This window comes from Convolutriloba macropyga, chromosome 6 (genome assembly GCF_964194025.1).
Source record: "Convolutriloba macropyga chromosome 6, txConMacr16.3, whole genome shotgun sequence".
NCBI classification, from domain to species: Eukaryota; Metazoa; Xenacoelomorpha; order Acoela; family Convolutidae; genus Convolutriloba; species Convolutriloba macropyga.
The window spans coordinates 63,394,332-63,407,865 of record NC_134473.1 but is presented as its reverse complement, the minus strand read 5'-3'; the positions used below and the strand labels follow the sequence as shown (position 1 = coordinate 63,407,865).

The window sequence follows — 13,534 nt, the reverse complement described above, 5'->3', positions numbered from 1 at the left end:
AGAAGGTTGAATCCAGTGATTTTATTATCCCCCGAAATTTAAGTTCCACTCCCTCAAGCTGAATGGTCGAAGAGCATTTTTTGGCTTCAATGTTTATCATTATTGAAGCCAGTTGTCAAGCAGCTGCTATCAAAGCAGCGCCAAATGATCTGGAGCAAACCATTTCTCCGATAACTTTTGCATTTTTAGGTTTGAGTCTAAATTCGTATCCCATTTTCTCACGCAAGGACACAACAAATCCTAACGATAGAACATCTACGAAAAAAGACCTAAATAGTGTTCTGACACTACTTTATTATCATAAAAATTAGTGAACACCGTGGCAACGGCTTCGAAGCTTACCCTGTTGCGGACGTCTCTCAAAATTTTTCCAGACTCGAAGAACGGTTATCTGCTATTATGCATTACCAGCGTCGTGCATCACCCTACGTCATTTCGAGCCTGAGAACGCCCAACACAGTTATCATCAACACAAAGCAAAACCTTATATCCCAAAGGGAAGAGTTACCCTGATATCGAGAGCAGCTAACACAGGTGCAACCATTAGTTCAAACAGATTTGAATTTTCTTCCAAATGTACTGGACAAGGAGAAAAATCTCCAAAAAAGTGGCAAGAAAGCGTCCAACGAGTTGGATGAGACAGTCTTAGAGGATATGTCAACGCAAAAACTCAGAAAACGGCCAACAAAGAACAGGAATAAGAACAAAAAAAGAGATTCTAAATAAACTTTAACTATCATTAGTCCTGTGCTCTAGTAGCTTCCTGAAAATTTTATGTGTACGGCCTAAGTTGTTGGTTGTAAATGTTAAGGTAGACCTTAGGGATAATACTAGTGTATTATATCTTAAGTAGAAGTGCTTAGGAAGAATACTAGTCGTTATTTGTTGTCAAATTTTTCTGCTTCGTAGCTCCGTGGGCTTTTTCCATCCTGGCGCAACATTGGAGGATAATTTACCAGCGGGAACGTCTCCAGACAGGAGCAAAACAAACTCAACCTCTGGATCTGAACCAGAGGAATGGACAAATGAACAATGCTGTAAAACTCCATCGCTTTCGATAGAGTGTGACATCAACAAATCAATTGAGAAAAACGATGAAGTGTGAATAATGCAAAAAGAATTTCTGCTGCATGTTTTTGAACATGAGCCCAGCTGTTTAAGAGAATATGATGTGAACTGCGGTTGTCTGGTGTTGCGAAACGAGCGTCCCTGAAAAAAACTGCATGAAGTCGAGAAAGCCGACGAAATATCAAACGTTGAACAACTGATCTTGACTTTACAGTTAACACAGTAAAAACCCCAATGGGAGACGGTTACCGTTGTATGAATGGTCCCTAAGCAAGAGTTAAAAATTGAGACCAAAACAAATGAAGAATGGCAAACAAAGGTGGCAAAACTGAAAAAAAATATGGAAACCAATTCAGAATACTGAGTGAAACGAAAACGTGATGAGGAAGAGGAATTGAGGAAAACTAAAAAAATCCAACAACGAGCAGTGGAAAAGGAGGGTCAGGATAGTGCAGTCAACTCAGAAAGCGATCGAAAAATTATCAAGAGTCTCTTAGACTACATCGAATTTGGCGACCTGGCTGTCAAGATCTGCGTTGGATTGAGGAATAAATGGAGAAAAAAGACGTCATTGGCAATATTAACAGACCCCTGATGTTCGTTTTTTTAACCAATGGAAATGTGGATCGTATCATGAAGAACCTCAGAAAATTAAAAACTAAACAATTTAACTAAAGGACCATCATTTTTTCCGAGACACAAGCTTGAAAGGACGATAATCTTTTAGCAAAATTGTACTGGAGCACAAAACAAATAAAACATTTTAGACTGGAATTCTCCTGGCAGAAAAATCAACATTTTAGTTTATTATCAAAAAACATGAATCCGGCGGAGACTGGAGATGGGTGCTATTATACATTATTAATGAGATTAAAAATGTAGAGCAATATACACGCGGCACCTTCACAGCAATGCAAGATCTTCAATTCCAGCTGGCCAGGACTATTCTAATTTCAATTTGAATATTGAATTGCCAGAACTTAGGGTCGTTAGCGAAGGCAGAGCTGCAGAATATCTTCAAATGATAGAACCAATTACTGTAGGGCCTACGTAACAAAATTAAATGCGATGATTTTCAACGAAGACATTCTGGCTTTAACGAATCATCTCTTTTAGAACCACTATCTTTGGTATTTGGTATCAGCTCACTTTAGGATGCATTATAGAAAGTTCATTATTCTGAACTCAGCTGAGAAAATATTGGATTGAAGTTGAAGAAGTTTTTTTTGCTGTCTAAGAAACCCGACAGAACAATTTGTTCTAGAAGAAAGAATGTCTAATGCAAAGACTGATCAGTTTAGAACGTTTGCGAAAAAAGTTTAAGAGTTTTTAGTTAACGAGGACTAATTTAGTCCTTTTAAAATTTTCGTGAATTATAAAAGGTTGCTTTCCATATTGGAACGTCTGTGAAATATAGATTTTATTATCAACATTCCAATAGCGACTCTGTCAACAAATTTGAAAACAAAAACAAAGATTTTTAATCTAGATAAAAAGTCGAACGATTGTTGTTTTTTGAAGTAAACAAAAAGGTCAAAACTTTTTTCTGAAGTAAAATAATTCACTCTTTTTAAGAGCGAAATATTTGAAAAACTTATTGCCAAAAATGAAACTACCTTTTGCGGTAAATTAGCCATTGATTTCTTTCAGTGAGATGAATTACTCTTTCCTAACACAAAGCTAAACTAAAATTTCTTTGTACATGAACCACCTCACATAATCAATCCTTTGCAATCCTCACGTCTTCCAAAAGACCCCAAAAATTAAATAACGATGAGCGTAACATCTATATCCATCGTCTTTTAATTAAACGTGTGCATTAAACAAAGCTCAGTGCAATTTAGAATTTTGATTGGAAGATTCACGACGTTTTACTTATGTAAAGCATTGAAAATCTGGACCGAAACACTTGTCAATGGACACAATGTAATTTTGCATATTTAGACTTTATGAAAACTTTTGATATTGTTCCAAATGGTGGCCTAACTGGAGTGCTGGAACAGTAAGGAATAATTGGAAAAACAATTGACTGAGTTTTAAAAATTTCAAATAAAGGGAGCAAAGTGGTGCGTTTGATCGGACCGACTCCAACTGGCAACCAGTCCAAAGTGGTATTCAGCGAGAGTCAGTCTTGTGGCCTAATTTTTTTAACAAGTACATAAACTCAATCACCAATTCATCTAAATACCTTTACTCAGATGATACTAAATTATTCTTATCAATCACTAGAGAAGACGAGCATAGACTATCCCAAGAAAATTTGAACAATCTTCCAATTTGCACCAACATTAGTCTACAAATTTGAGCTAGAATGACCGTATCAAATAAGAACAGTAAATCAGACGGGTCTAAAACATGGAGAGTGACGAAGAAGGAGCGGGAGTAGAAACGGAGAAAAACCTCAGTGAGTGCGTAGGACAAAAGGTAACCTTGGATCCTCATATAACATCACAAGTCAACAAAGCGAACTCCATCCTAGCGATGAACTCCAAATAAAGACATTTATACCTCATTTCTGCTATAACAGTCATTTGTTTGACCGCACCTTGAACATGCAAACGAAGTCTGATGTCCAATACTGAAGAAACATGTAACTCTTATTAGAGAATGTACAACGTGGTGCATCCGCATGTTTGGAGAAAAGAGAAAAGAAAACAATCAAGAGAAACTCAAATTACTCAGAAAATCTTTGTTAATTTATCGCAGGAAGGAAAACAGGATGGTAGATCTACAGGATACTGAGGCAGGATACTGAGGAGATCTGATGCGGTGGTAAAAACTGGTTTAGTTAGATGGAATTGTAGAGATACAAGTGTATCCAGTGCAAAATCCCTACCAGGAAGCCATGAACTGAATTGCGGCAGAAACAGTTTACAGTGAAAGCAGGAAAAAATAAATCAGCTACAAGATGAAGTGGTTTCAAGCCCATCACGACTGTTTCAACGCATGACTGGATAAACACGGTGCTCCTCAACAGTACTACACTATCGAGTTGATTTGAGTGAAAATGGACAAAACTACAGAGCTGATCAATAGAGGCTTGAGTCTGTCGAGGAGTATTATCAGCCTAATTGTTTTGATAATCTTTTTAAGAGTCTCTAAGCGCACCCAGGAGGCTATGTTTATCTGTTGCTCTTGATTGTTTTAATTTACTGTGCTATTCGAGGACGGACCTTGTTTGGGTAGCCCCAGTTACCGGGAATTTCAAAAATTTTATGAAAATTATATACGACTACATATTTCGTATGAAGCATTTGGATAAGGTTCATTATTCTGAACTCAGCTGTGAAAGTATTGGATTGGAGTTGAAGAAGTTTTCTATTGCTGTCTAAGAAACGCCATAGAACAGTTTGTTCTAGGAGAAGGAATGTCTAATGTAAAAACTGCTCAGTTTGGATTTTTTGCTGAAAATGTTTAAGCGTTTTTGGTTAACGAGGACTATTTTAGTCCTTTTAAAATTTTCATGAATTATAAAACGTTGCGTTCTATATTGGAACGTTTGTGAAATAGATTATATTATCAACATTCAGTTGTCTTTTTATTCATAAAAATAATTTCCTAATGAAATTGTATCTAAATTTTCAGGTATTCTGTACTGAAATAATGTTCCTCCATCCCCATTCCAATAGCGACTCTGTCAACAAAATTGAAAACAAAAACAAAGATTTTAAATCAAGATAAAAAGTCAAACGATTGTTGTTTTTTGAAGTAAACAAAAAGGTCAAAACTTTTTTCTGAAGTAAAATAATTCACTCTCTTTAAGCGCGAAAAATTTTTAAAACCTTTTTGCCAAAAAAAGAAAATACCTTTTGCGGTAAATTAGCCATTGATTTCTTTCAAAGTGATCAATTACTCTTTCCTAACACAAAGCTAAACTAAAATTTCTTTGTACATGAACCATGTCACATAATCAATCCTTTGCAAACCTCACGTCTTCCGAAAGACCCCAACAATTAAATAACGATGAGCGTAACATCTATATCCATCGTCTTTTATTTAAACGTGTGCATTAACCAAAGCCCAGTGCAATTTAGAATTTTGATTGGAAGGTTGACGACGTTTTACTTATGTAAAGCATTGAAAATCTGGACCGAAACACTTGTCAATGGACACAATGTAATTTTGCATATTTAGACTTTATGAAAACGTTTGATATAGTTCCACATGGTGGCCTAACTGGAGTGCTGGAACAGTAAGGAATAATTGGAAAAACAATTGACTGAGTTTAAAATATTTCAAATAAAGGGAGGAAAGTGGTGCGTTTGATCGGACCGACTCCAACTGGCAACCAGTCCGAAGTGGTATTCAGCGAGGGTCAGTCTTGTGGCCTAATTTTTTTTAACAAGTACAAAAACTCAATCACAGACTTCACCAATTCACCTAAACACCTTTACTTAGATGACACTAAATTATTCGTATCAATCACTAGAGAAGACGATCATAGACTATTCTAAGAAAATCTGAACAATCTTCCAATTTGCATCAATCTTGCTCTACAAATTTGAGTTAGACTTGCAAAAGGTAACCTTGGACAATCATATAACATCACAAGTCAACAAAGCGAACTCCATCCTAGCGGTGAACTCCAAATAAAGACATTTATACCTCATTTCTGCTATAACAGTCATTTGTTTGACCGCACCTTGAACATGCAAACGAAGTCTGATGTCCAATACTGAGGAAACACGTAACTCTTATTAGATAATGTACAACGTGGGGCATCCGCATGTTTGGAGAGATGAGAAAAGAAAACTGTCAAGAGAGAAACTCAAAGTGCTCAGATAAAAATTGTTAATTTATCGCAACAAGGGAGGCATGATAGTAGATCTACAGGTTACTGACGGAGAGATCTGATACGGAGATAAAAACTGGTTTAGTTAGATGGAGTTGTAGAGATACAAATGTAACCAGTGCAAAATCCCTGCCAAGAAGCCATGAACTGAATTGCGGAAGAAATAGTTTACAGTGAAAGCAGGAAAAGAAAAATCAGCCACGAGATGAAGTGTTTTCAAACCCATCACGACTGTTTCAACTCATAAACAAGGGGCCCCTTGACGGTACTACACTTTCGAGTTGATATGATTGAAAATGGAGAGCTGATCAATAGAGGCGTGTGTCTGCCGAGGATAATAATCAGCCTAATTGTTCTGATAATCTTTTTAAATAGCTTCTAAGTGCACCCGGAAGGCTAGTTAAATCTGTTGCACTTAACTGTTTTTTTTTACTGAGGTATTCGAGGACAGACCTTGTTTGGGTAGTCCCTGATACCAGGAACTTCAAAAATTTTATGAAAGTTATCTACGACTCCATATTTTGTATCAATCGTTTGGCGAACGACTTCTCCGCATCCGCTCGATTGATTCAATTCTCCACTTTTTTGGCGATACTAAACAATTTTTAGCCAATATTTTGAGTCAGTGTGCTCCACTTTTTTTTTTACTAACTAGTTTAGGCTCCTAGCGGTCTTTTCTCCTAATCCCATTTGTTCTCAAGATACAATGGTGCTTTCCGCCCCAGGCCGAACATCTCTGCAATAATTCTAACAAGCCTTGCAATGTACAAATGAGTAAATTTTTTGTAAAATATAAGAAAATATGTTTTCATTTTGGTTGTTTTGAAACTTCAAGGACCGCAAATATCAAAGGGTTGACCCACTCGTCATGTAATGGTTGTACACTTATATTTATTGTAGAACTATTAGCGCTGGACAGAAATACGGTCGTTGAGAAGAAGCTGGATTGTCTTGATTTTCTGCTCCGCGTTGTGACAGTGCTACGCAATGAGATAGTGTTGATAAAAAAAGCGCATTCCTATTTCTAAAAGCTGCAGAAGTGGACCCGCCGGGAATTTCACCGACAGCTCATCCATTTACCACAGTGCAACAGTAAACTAAAAGCGAACGGCGGATGGATTTGAATTTGAAACCAAGGAAAACAAGATGAACTGAAGAGGAAAAAAGGAACGAGCAGCAATCCAGCAGTTATAGTTGTTGTCAAAAAGCCCCAAATCGTCGTCATTTAAATGAAGGTCGATTGAGACATAACATAACAACGGCAGAAATGGAGGAGTACTGTGTAGGAAAAAACGTTGAACGGTTTCATAATCGCCCAATTTTGAAGTCAGAAGCTCATCTGAAAGCGTTCCATTTGTGTATTTAGGTTTGTTGAGGAGAAAATTGAGTTGCCTGATTCCTGACTTGAAAACGTTAACGGTGTTAAGACTTTACCTGAATAAAACCACCCGTGATTTGTTAACAAAGTTGATCAAAATTGGCTACTAGCCAGTCCTCAATTAAAACAAATGCCAAAACAACAACCTACAGAACTAAACTTTTCTCTACTCAATTTATGGTCTGTCAGGATTAAAACAAAAGATGTAACTGCCCTCTTGGAAGTTAATGAATATTTTTCGGAGTACTTATATAATTGTGGATTACAAACAACTCAGATGACGATTTTATTTTAAAGCAGTGGTGTCCCCAGGATTTCTTTTCTACAGTGCAACAAAGTTTAATAAAAGATGAGGTAGAAAAGGCCTCTACTACAGGTGTGATCTCAATTTAGAAAATTTTTAAAAAATGTCTCTAGATTTTTTGAATTCTGTTATACCTCTTTAACTGTGTTGGCTACCACTTATCTAGTAATCGGTTTTTATGGACCAACTGGTTTGAATTGGAAATATTTTCTTGATCATTTTACTATGGCTACAATTGGACAACATTGTTCTGCTAGGCGATTTAAACATGTCACTTAAAGTAAAAACCAAAGCCACGAAAAAGTGATATTTTTAAAGAGTTCGGCTTGATTTAGTACATTTATGATATTACGCACAGAAGTGGTGGGATTCTTGACCAAGCATCAAACAGTTTTCAGTCAAATGTTAAATCGAATAGCTTCATTTCTTCTCCGGAACATTTGTTTATTTGCTTCTCGCTCAGCAATGTGAAACAAAGCAAATCACAACATCAGTTGATGTATAGAAATTGGACGAAGTTCGACTCTGAATGTTTTATTAAGTTGCTGAAGCCGTTCTTATAATTTCATTTTGCCTCAAGTATTGGTAAGGCATGGGATAGATATCTAAACTTTGAGGAGAAATTTTAGATTTCGTTCTACCAGAGCAAAAACTTTACTAAAGATCAATGCCCACTTTTTCACATTGAGCATTTGAGTTTGAAACGAAAAAAGAAAAAAGCAGAGCGTAAAGATAGAAAGTCGAAATTATCTGCACTAAAACTGATTATGAAAATGTTACCTATATGAATTTTGAATGGTTCTTATAGAAGCGTAGTACATTGAGAATGCGTTGACGGAAAATTGTAGCCGTAACCAGTTTGCCATCTATATATTGCTTTTTGGTGAAGTGTAGAACAACTCCCAAAATATGAAAAAAAAGCTTGAAAATTACTTCAGCTGTTTTTCTATACTACATCGATTCTCACTGCAAAAGGTCCAGAAATTCTGAAAGCTGAAGTTAACTCAATCAAATAGTTCACAGAGTTGTCGATAAGACAGTTTAGTGGTTAAATTTTGGCGTCGTCGAAGAGTATATCTCCACTGAACCTCACATCTTGCAAAATAATTTCTAGAATTTTTTTCTCAGTCTCCTGAAACTTCCTTATCTCTTGCTGAGGGCGGGATGTTTTGCCCAGTCCTGTTAAATGGCCATTGTTAAGCCCCACTTGAAAAAAAAACAAATTCTAATTAAGAAGACTTTTCAAATTAACGACCTTTCCCAATTCTAAGTTACAATTCAAACTATTAGAACGGGTGGTTTTTATGCCAATGCGTGAATACCTTGAAAAGAATAGTCTATTTGGAATTCCTCTTCAATTTAGATTAAAAAATGCACTTTTTATATTGGATATGATCTATCAGAATTTCCGATCACGAATTACTTCTGTTGATTTTTGAAAGAAGTTTGAAAATCAAAGATAAAGTGCCTAGCTTTTTAAATAGTTATCTTATTAGTAGATCTCAAAAAGCGTTGATAGATGATGAATATTCGATGCCCAGATCTACTAATACGGGTGTTTCTCAAGAATCTCTTCTAGACCCCGTTCCAATTTCATGCTAACTTGTTTCGCTGGAGGTTTTGTTTGAACGTCTTGATGTCAATTATCATTTTTTGGCAAGTGCTCTATTATCTATTCTGTTTACATTGCTTCGATAAATCAGGAGGTTTTGATTTGATACCTACAACTCTGCAGAAATGGTTCAGTGTTCGGCTTCATCTTAGATTTCCAGATTTTCGTATACGAAAAAAGTTATTTCTGTGTGTCGTAGATGTTTTTAGTTCTTGCGACAATTTTGTTCCAACAGAAATACAGTCGACAGAAAATCGCTGATTAAGTTATTTTGGATAAAAGTTCGCTCTTGACTAGATTACTGCAAATCACTGTACGCTACATCTGTGTATTGTATACAGAAATTACAGCGCATAATGAAATCAGCATGTCTCAATTTAAGGCTATCACCTGGTTCATCAACAGCAAAGTGTAGCAAAAAGCTTTATTGGCTACCCATGAAACATCGTGTCCTCTGCAATATTTTACGTTTTGGTCACTGTCTGGTTCACAAAAAAACTTCCCGTGCTTGGGGCAGTATTGCATTTTGATCTAAAACAAAATTGTACAGAACGGGACTTCTGTGAGACGTAAGTGAGTTTTATTGAGCATTGTTTTTAATCTCAGGTACTTTATGTTTACCTGCTTTGTTCGGTCATGTAAAACAAAACGTAATATTGCTATAATAATTTTCATTTAAATTGCTACTTTGAACATAGATCAATGCGTACTTTTTTGAGCTCTTTTAGGTAAAGTTCGTACAAGCGCGTTACTTTTCAAAAAACACTCATTAATGTGTTCACATCGGCTATGTAGGAAATTATCCGTAAATTTTTTTGCTGAAGTGCGTTAATTGATGAATTTTATTTTTTGAGGTGCATCCATACAGTAACAAAATATACAACATGATAGGCTGTATATAGTTTTTATAATAAACAAGCAACAATTGATTTGTGACAAACTTTTTCAATCGCTTAAGAACAAAAATGTAAAGCGAAATCTGTTTAAGAACTTCCTTTATATTACAATCATATTTGAATGCACGGCCAAGAAAAGACATAGGTTTTCACTAATTTAGATTGATTTAAAGTTTAACTGCTCAAATTGACATCAAGACTATTATTAGAAAAAATTATCGTTTGTGTCTTAGAAGAATTCAAACACAGCTTATTTTCCCCAAACCATGACGCAGTCTGATTGAGATCATCATTCAAAGCATAAGTATTTAACAAGTTGGATTTATAGAGTAGGTTTATGTTATCTGCAAAGATATACGGCTCTAATTGCTCACAACACTGAGGCAAATCATTTATATAGAGGACCAATAACAGTTATCCTAAAACAGAACCCTGCAAAAATGTTGACGTCAACATGAGATAGGCAATCGCCTAATTTAACGCAACGGGCTTTGTTTGTCGGATAAGATTTAAACCATTCCAATGCAAATCCTCTATCACCATATTCTGAAAGTTTTTGAAGAAGTTTATAATGATCAATAGTGTCAAACATTTTTTAATGTCAAGTAAAATGCAGCAGGTAATTTTCTTTGGCACAAAACGAATGCTCTCTATAATTTTAATCAAGGCACCAATTTTTGAGCGTTTGGTTAGGAACCCAAATTGTTTTTAACACAACCCATTTTCATTCATTAGAAAGTCATCGAGACGGTTGAACATTGCCTTTCAAAAATTTTTCTCAATGGAGCAAGCACAGATATGGGTCAATAATTGTCAACTTTCCGTTTTGATCCAACTTTATATACTGGACAAACTTTTGCATGTTTCACGCAGCCAGAAATTTTTTTTGTGAAGGACAGACTAACTAAGTTCGGGACAGGATACGAAAGAATATTTGCATAAAGTTTTAGAACATTAGCAGTAACTCTATCGAACCCAGTTTCTTTATTTAGATCAGGGTTTTGCAAATTGAAATTGAAAGCTTCTGTATAGGTATAATCGAAAATATAAATAGATATTGGGTTATTTGCTGGGCTTATGTTAACTTTATCTATTGGTATTTCTATCGCGCTAATAATTTTCTTGCCGATGGAACAAAAGAGCTTATTAAAGCAATCAGCGGCTTTCATGTAGTGATCCCTTTCAATGGTAGTTCAATGTTCATCTTCAGTTGATATTGTATCATCGTTGCTCTTCCTTCATCTAATTGAGCTCAATTTTTACTAAAGAGATCGCTTACAATTTAACCGTTATTTCAGTTTTTTTTAACAAAGATACTGTTTTTTATTTAAGCAGAGAAGTTTGTTCACTTTATATCTAAGCATTACATAATTAATTTGTATTTTAGAATTCGGTCACTTGATTAAGTTTTTGATGAAACGATTCCTTTTGTAAAAATATTTTTAAATTTTTGTTTGCCTACAGAAAAAAAATTTATTACTTCATTTTTTGTTTTTTCGCTCCATTACAGCTTTTTTGTCCATCACTTCTTGTATAATTTTAATAAGGTTCTTTTTTCTGCATTCAGAAGGACAGTCACCGTAATGAAAACTAGTAATCGTAGATGCTAGTAGGTTCTGGAAATCATTTAGGGCATTCACATTGTTCAAAGAAGTATACCATCTGATTGTCATATTTTGACTTAATTTCTTAGTTGACCAATCAGAACTTCGTTTAATTGCATAATGGTCAGTAATTCTTGGAAAAGTAAAACAATATTCAATGGAATTAACTCTTTCATTATAAAGCACCTGATCAATTGACGTTGGGGTGGTATCTGTTACTCTCCTAGGGAAAAATAGACGTTGAGTGAAACCATTTTTATGTAAATATTGCATATTAGTTGTCAACAAATGTAGAATTTTTAAAGTTGAAATCCCCAAATACAATACAATTGATGTCATGTTGTTGTAGAAATGTAAGTAGTATTTCAAAATCGTTTAGAAAGTCATGATAATTATCGAATGGTTAATTGTAGACACAGCAAACAATTGCTTTTTCGGTATAAAAACATCTAATAGTTAACAAAATGAAACAGAGATCGCCTGGTGTCGGTATGATTTCATATGTTGCCGTTTCTCCAACATACATAGCAACACCATTGGTTTTATTCATGTTTTCTTAAATTACCATATTATATCCGGATAGTTTATAGAGGTTGAAAATACAATCAGACGTCAACCAGGTTTCCAAAAGACATGTAGCCGTAAGTTTGTCATTTTTTAAAAATATTTATGATGTGCTCTAAATCATCAAAGTTTTTGTTCAGTGATCTTATATTGGTGTATAACCAAGAAACCTTCAATTTAATGATAAGACTAATTTTATTGTTCGAAACACATTGCATCTTTGGGGAGTCCAACTTCAAAAACGCTGGTTAATACACTCATCAAATAGGGCATTTTCCCATTCATATAATTCAAACAAAATATTGAATACATGTTTATCAGGGATTTCAGATACTTGATAATTTTTTTCAATTACAGTAGTAACACTCGCAACTTCATTTTTTGTCTAATTAGGTACATGACCGTCCCTCTTAGCGGTGTTTCATTATCATTAATGAAAAGTCTCTGGCCCATATCTTTCAGCTTCTTCTTTTTTCCCCTGATCTGATGTTTATTTTGTCTATTGACAAAGTTCACAATTATACAATTGACTCCGTTTCTTCTTGTTGGAAGGCGATGGCAGACTCTTTTGTCGGTTTTATCTATTGTAAACCCAATTTGTTCGGCCACGTCAACAGCACTTGTTTGTTTTACGTTGAGTGAAACCATTTAATTAAAATTATTGGGTAGTACCTGTCAACAAATGTGGAATTTTGAAGTAATTGCTTGTTGAAATTACCAAATATAATACATTTTAGGTCAAGTTGTTTTCGACATGTAAGTTTTATTTCAAAATCGTTTAGAAAATCATGGTAATTATTGGATGGTGATTTTTAGATACAGCAAAAAATTAGTTTTCGGTATAAAAACATCTAATAGTTAACAAAGTCAAACAGAAATCGCCTGGTGTCGGTATGACTTCATATGCTGCCGTTCCTCCAACTTAAATAGCAACACCATTGCTTTTCTTCGTGTTTTCTGGAAGTACCATATTTTATAGAGGTTGCAAGGACAATCAGACGGCAACCAGTTTTCCGAAAGACATGTAGCAGTGGGTTTGTCATTCTTATGATTTATTATTTGTTCTAAATCATCAAAGTTTTTGTTCAGTAATCTTATGTTAGTGTATAACACAGAAACCTTGTATTTAATGCTAAGCTTAATTTTGTTATTCGAACCACATTACATCTTTGGGGGGTCCAACTTCAAAAACGCTGGTTAATACACTCATCAAATAGGGCGCTATCCCATTCATATGATTTAAACAAAATATTGAATACAAATTTATCAGGGATTTCAGATACACGATTAATTTTTCATTTACAATAGTAACACTC

General features: G+C 35.0%; 1 protein-coding gene across 2 annotated transcripts in view; it reads right to left on the bottom strand.

The window, feature by feature from the left end:
• The window catches only part of LOC142341852 (heterogeneous nuclear ribonucleoprotein H-like), a 567,627-nt gene that overhangs the window by 228,153 nt on the left and 325,940 nt on the right, over positions 1-13,534 (bottom strand). The window lies entirely within an intron of this gene.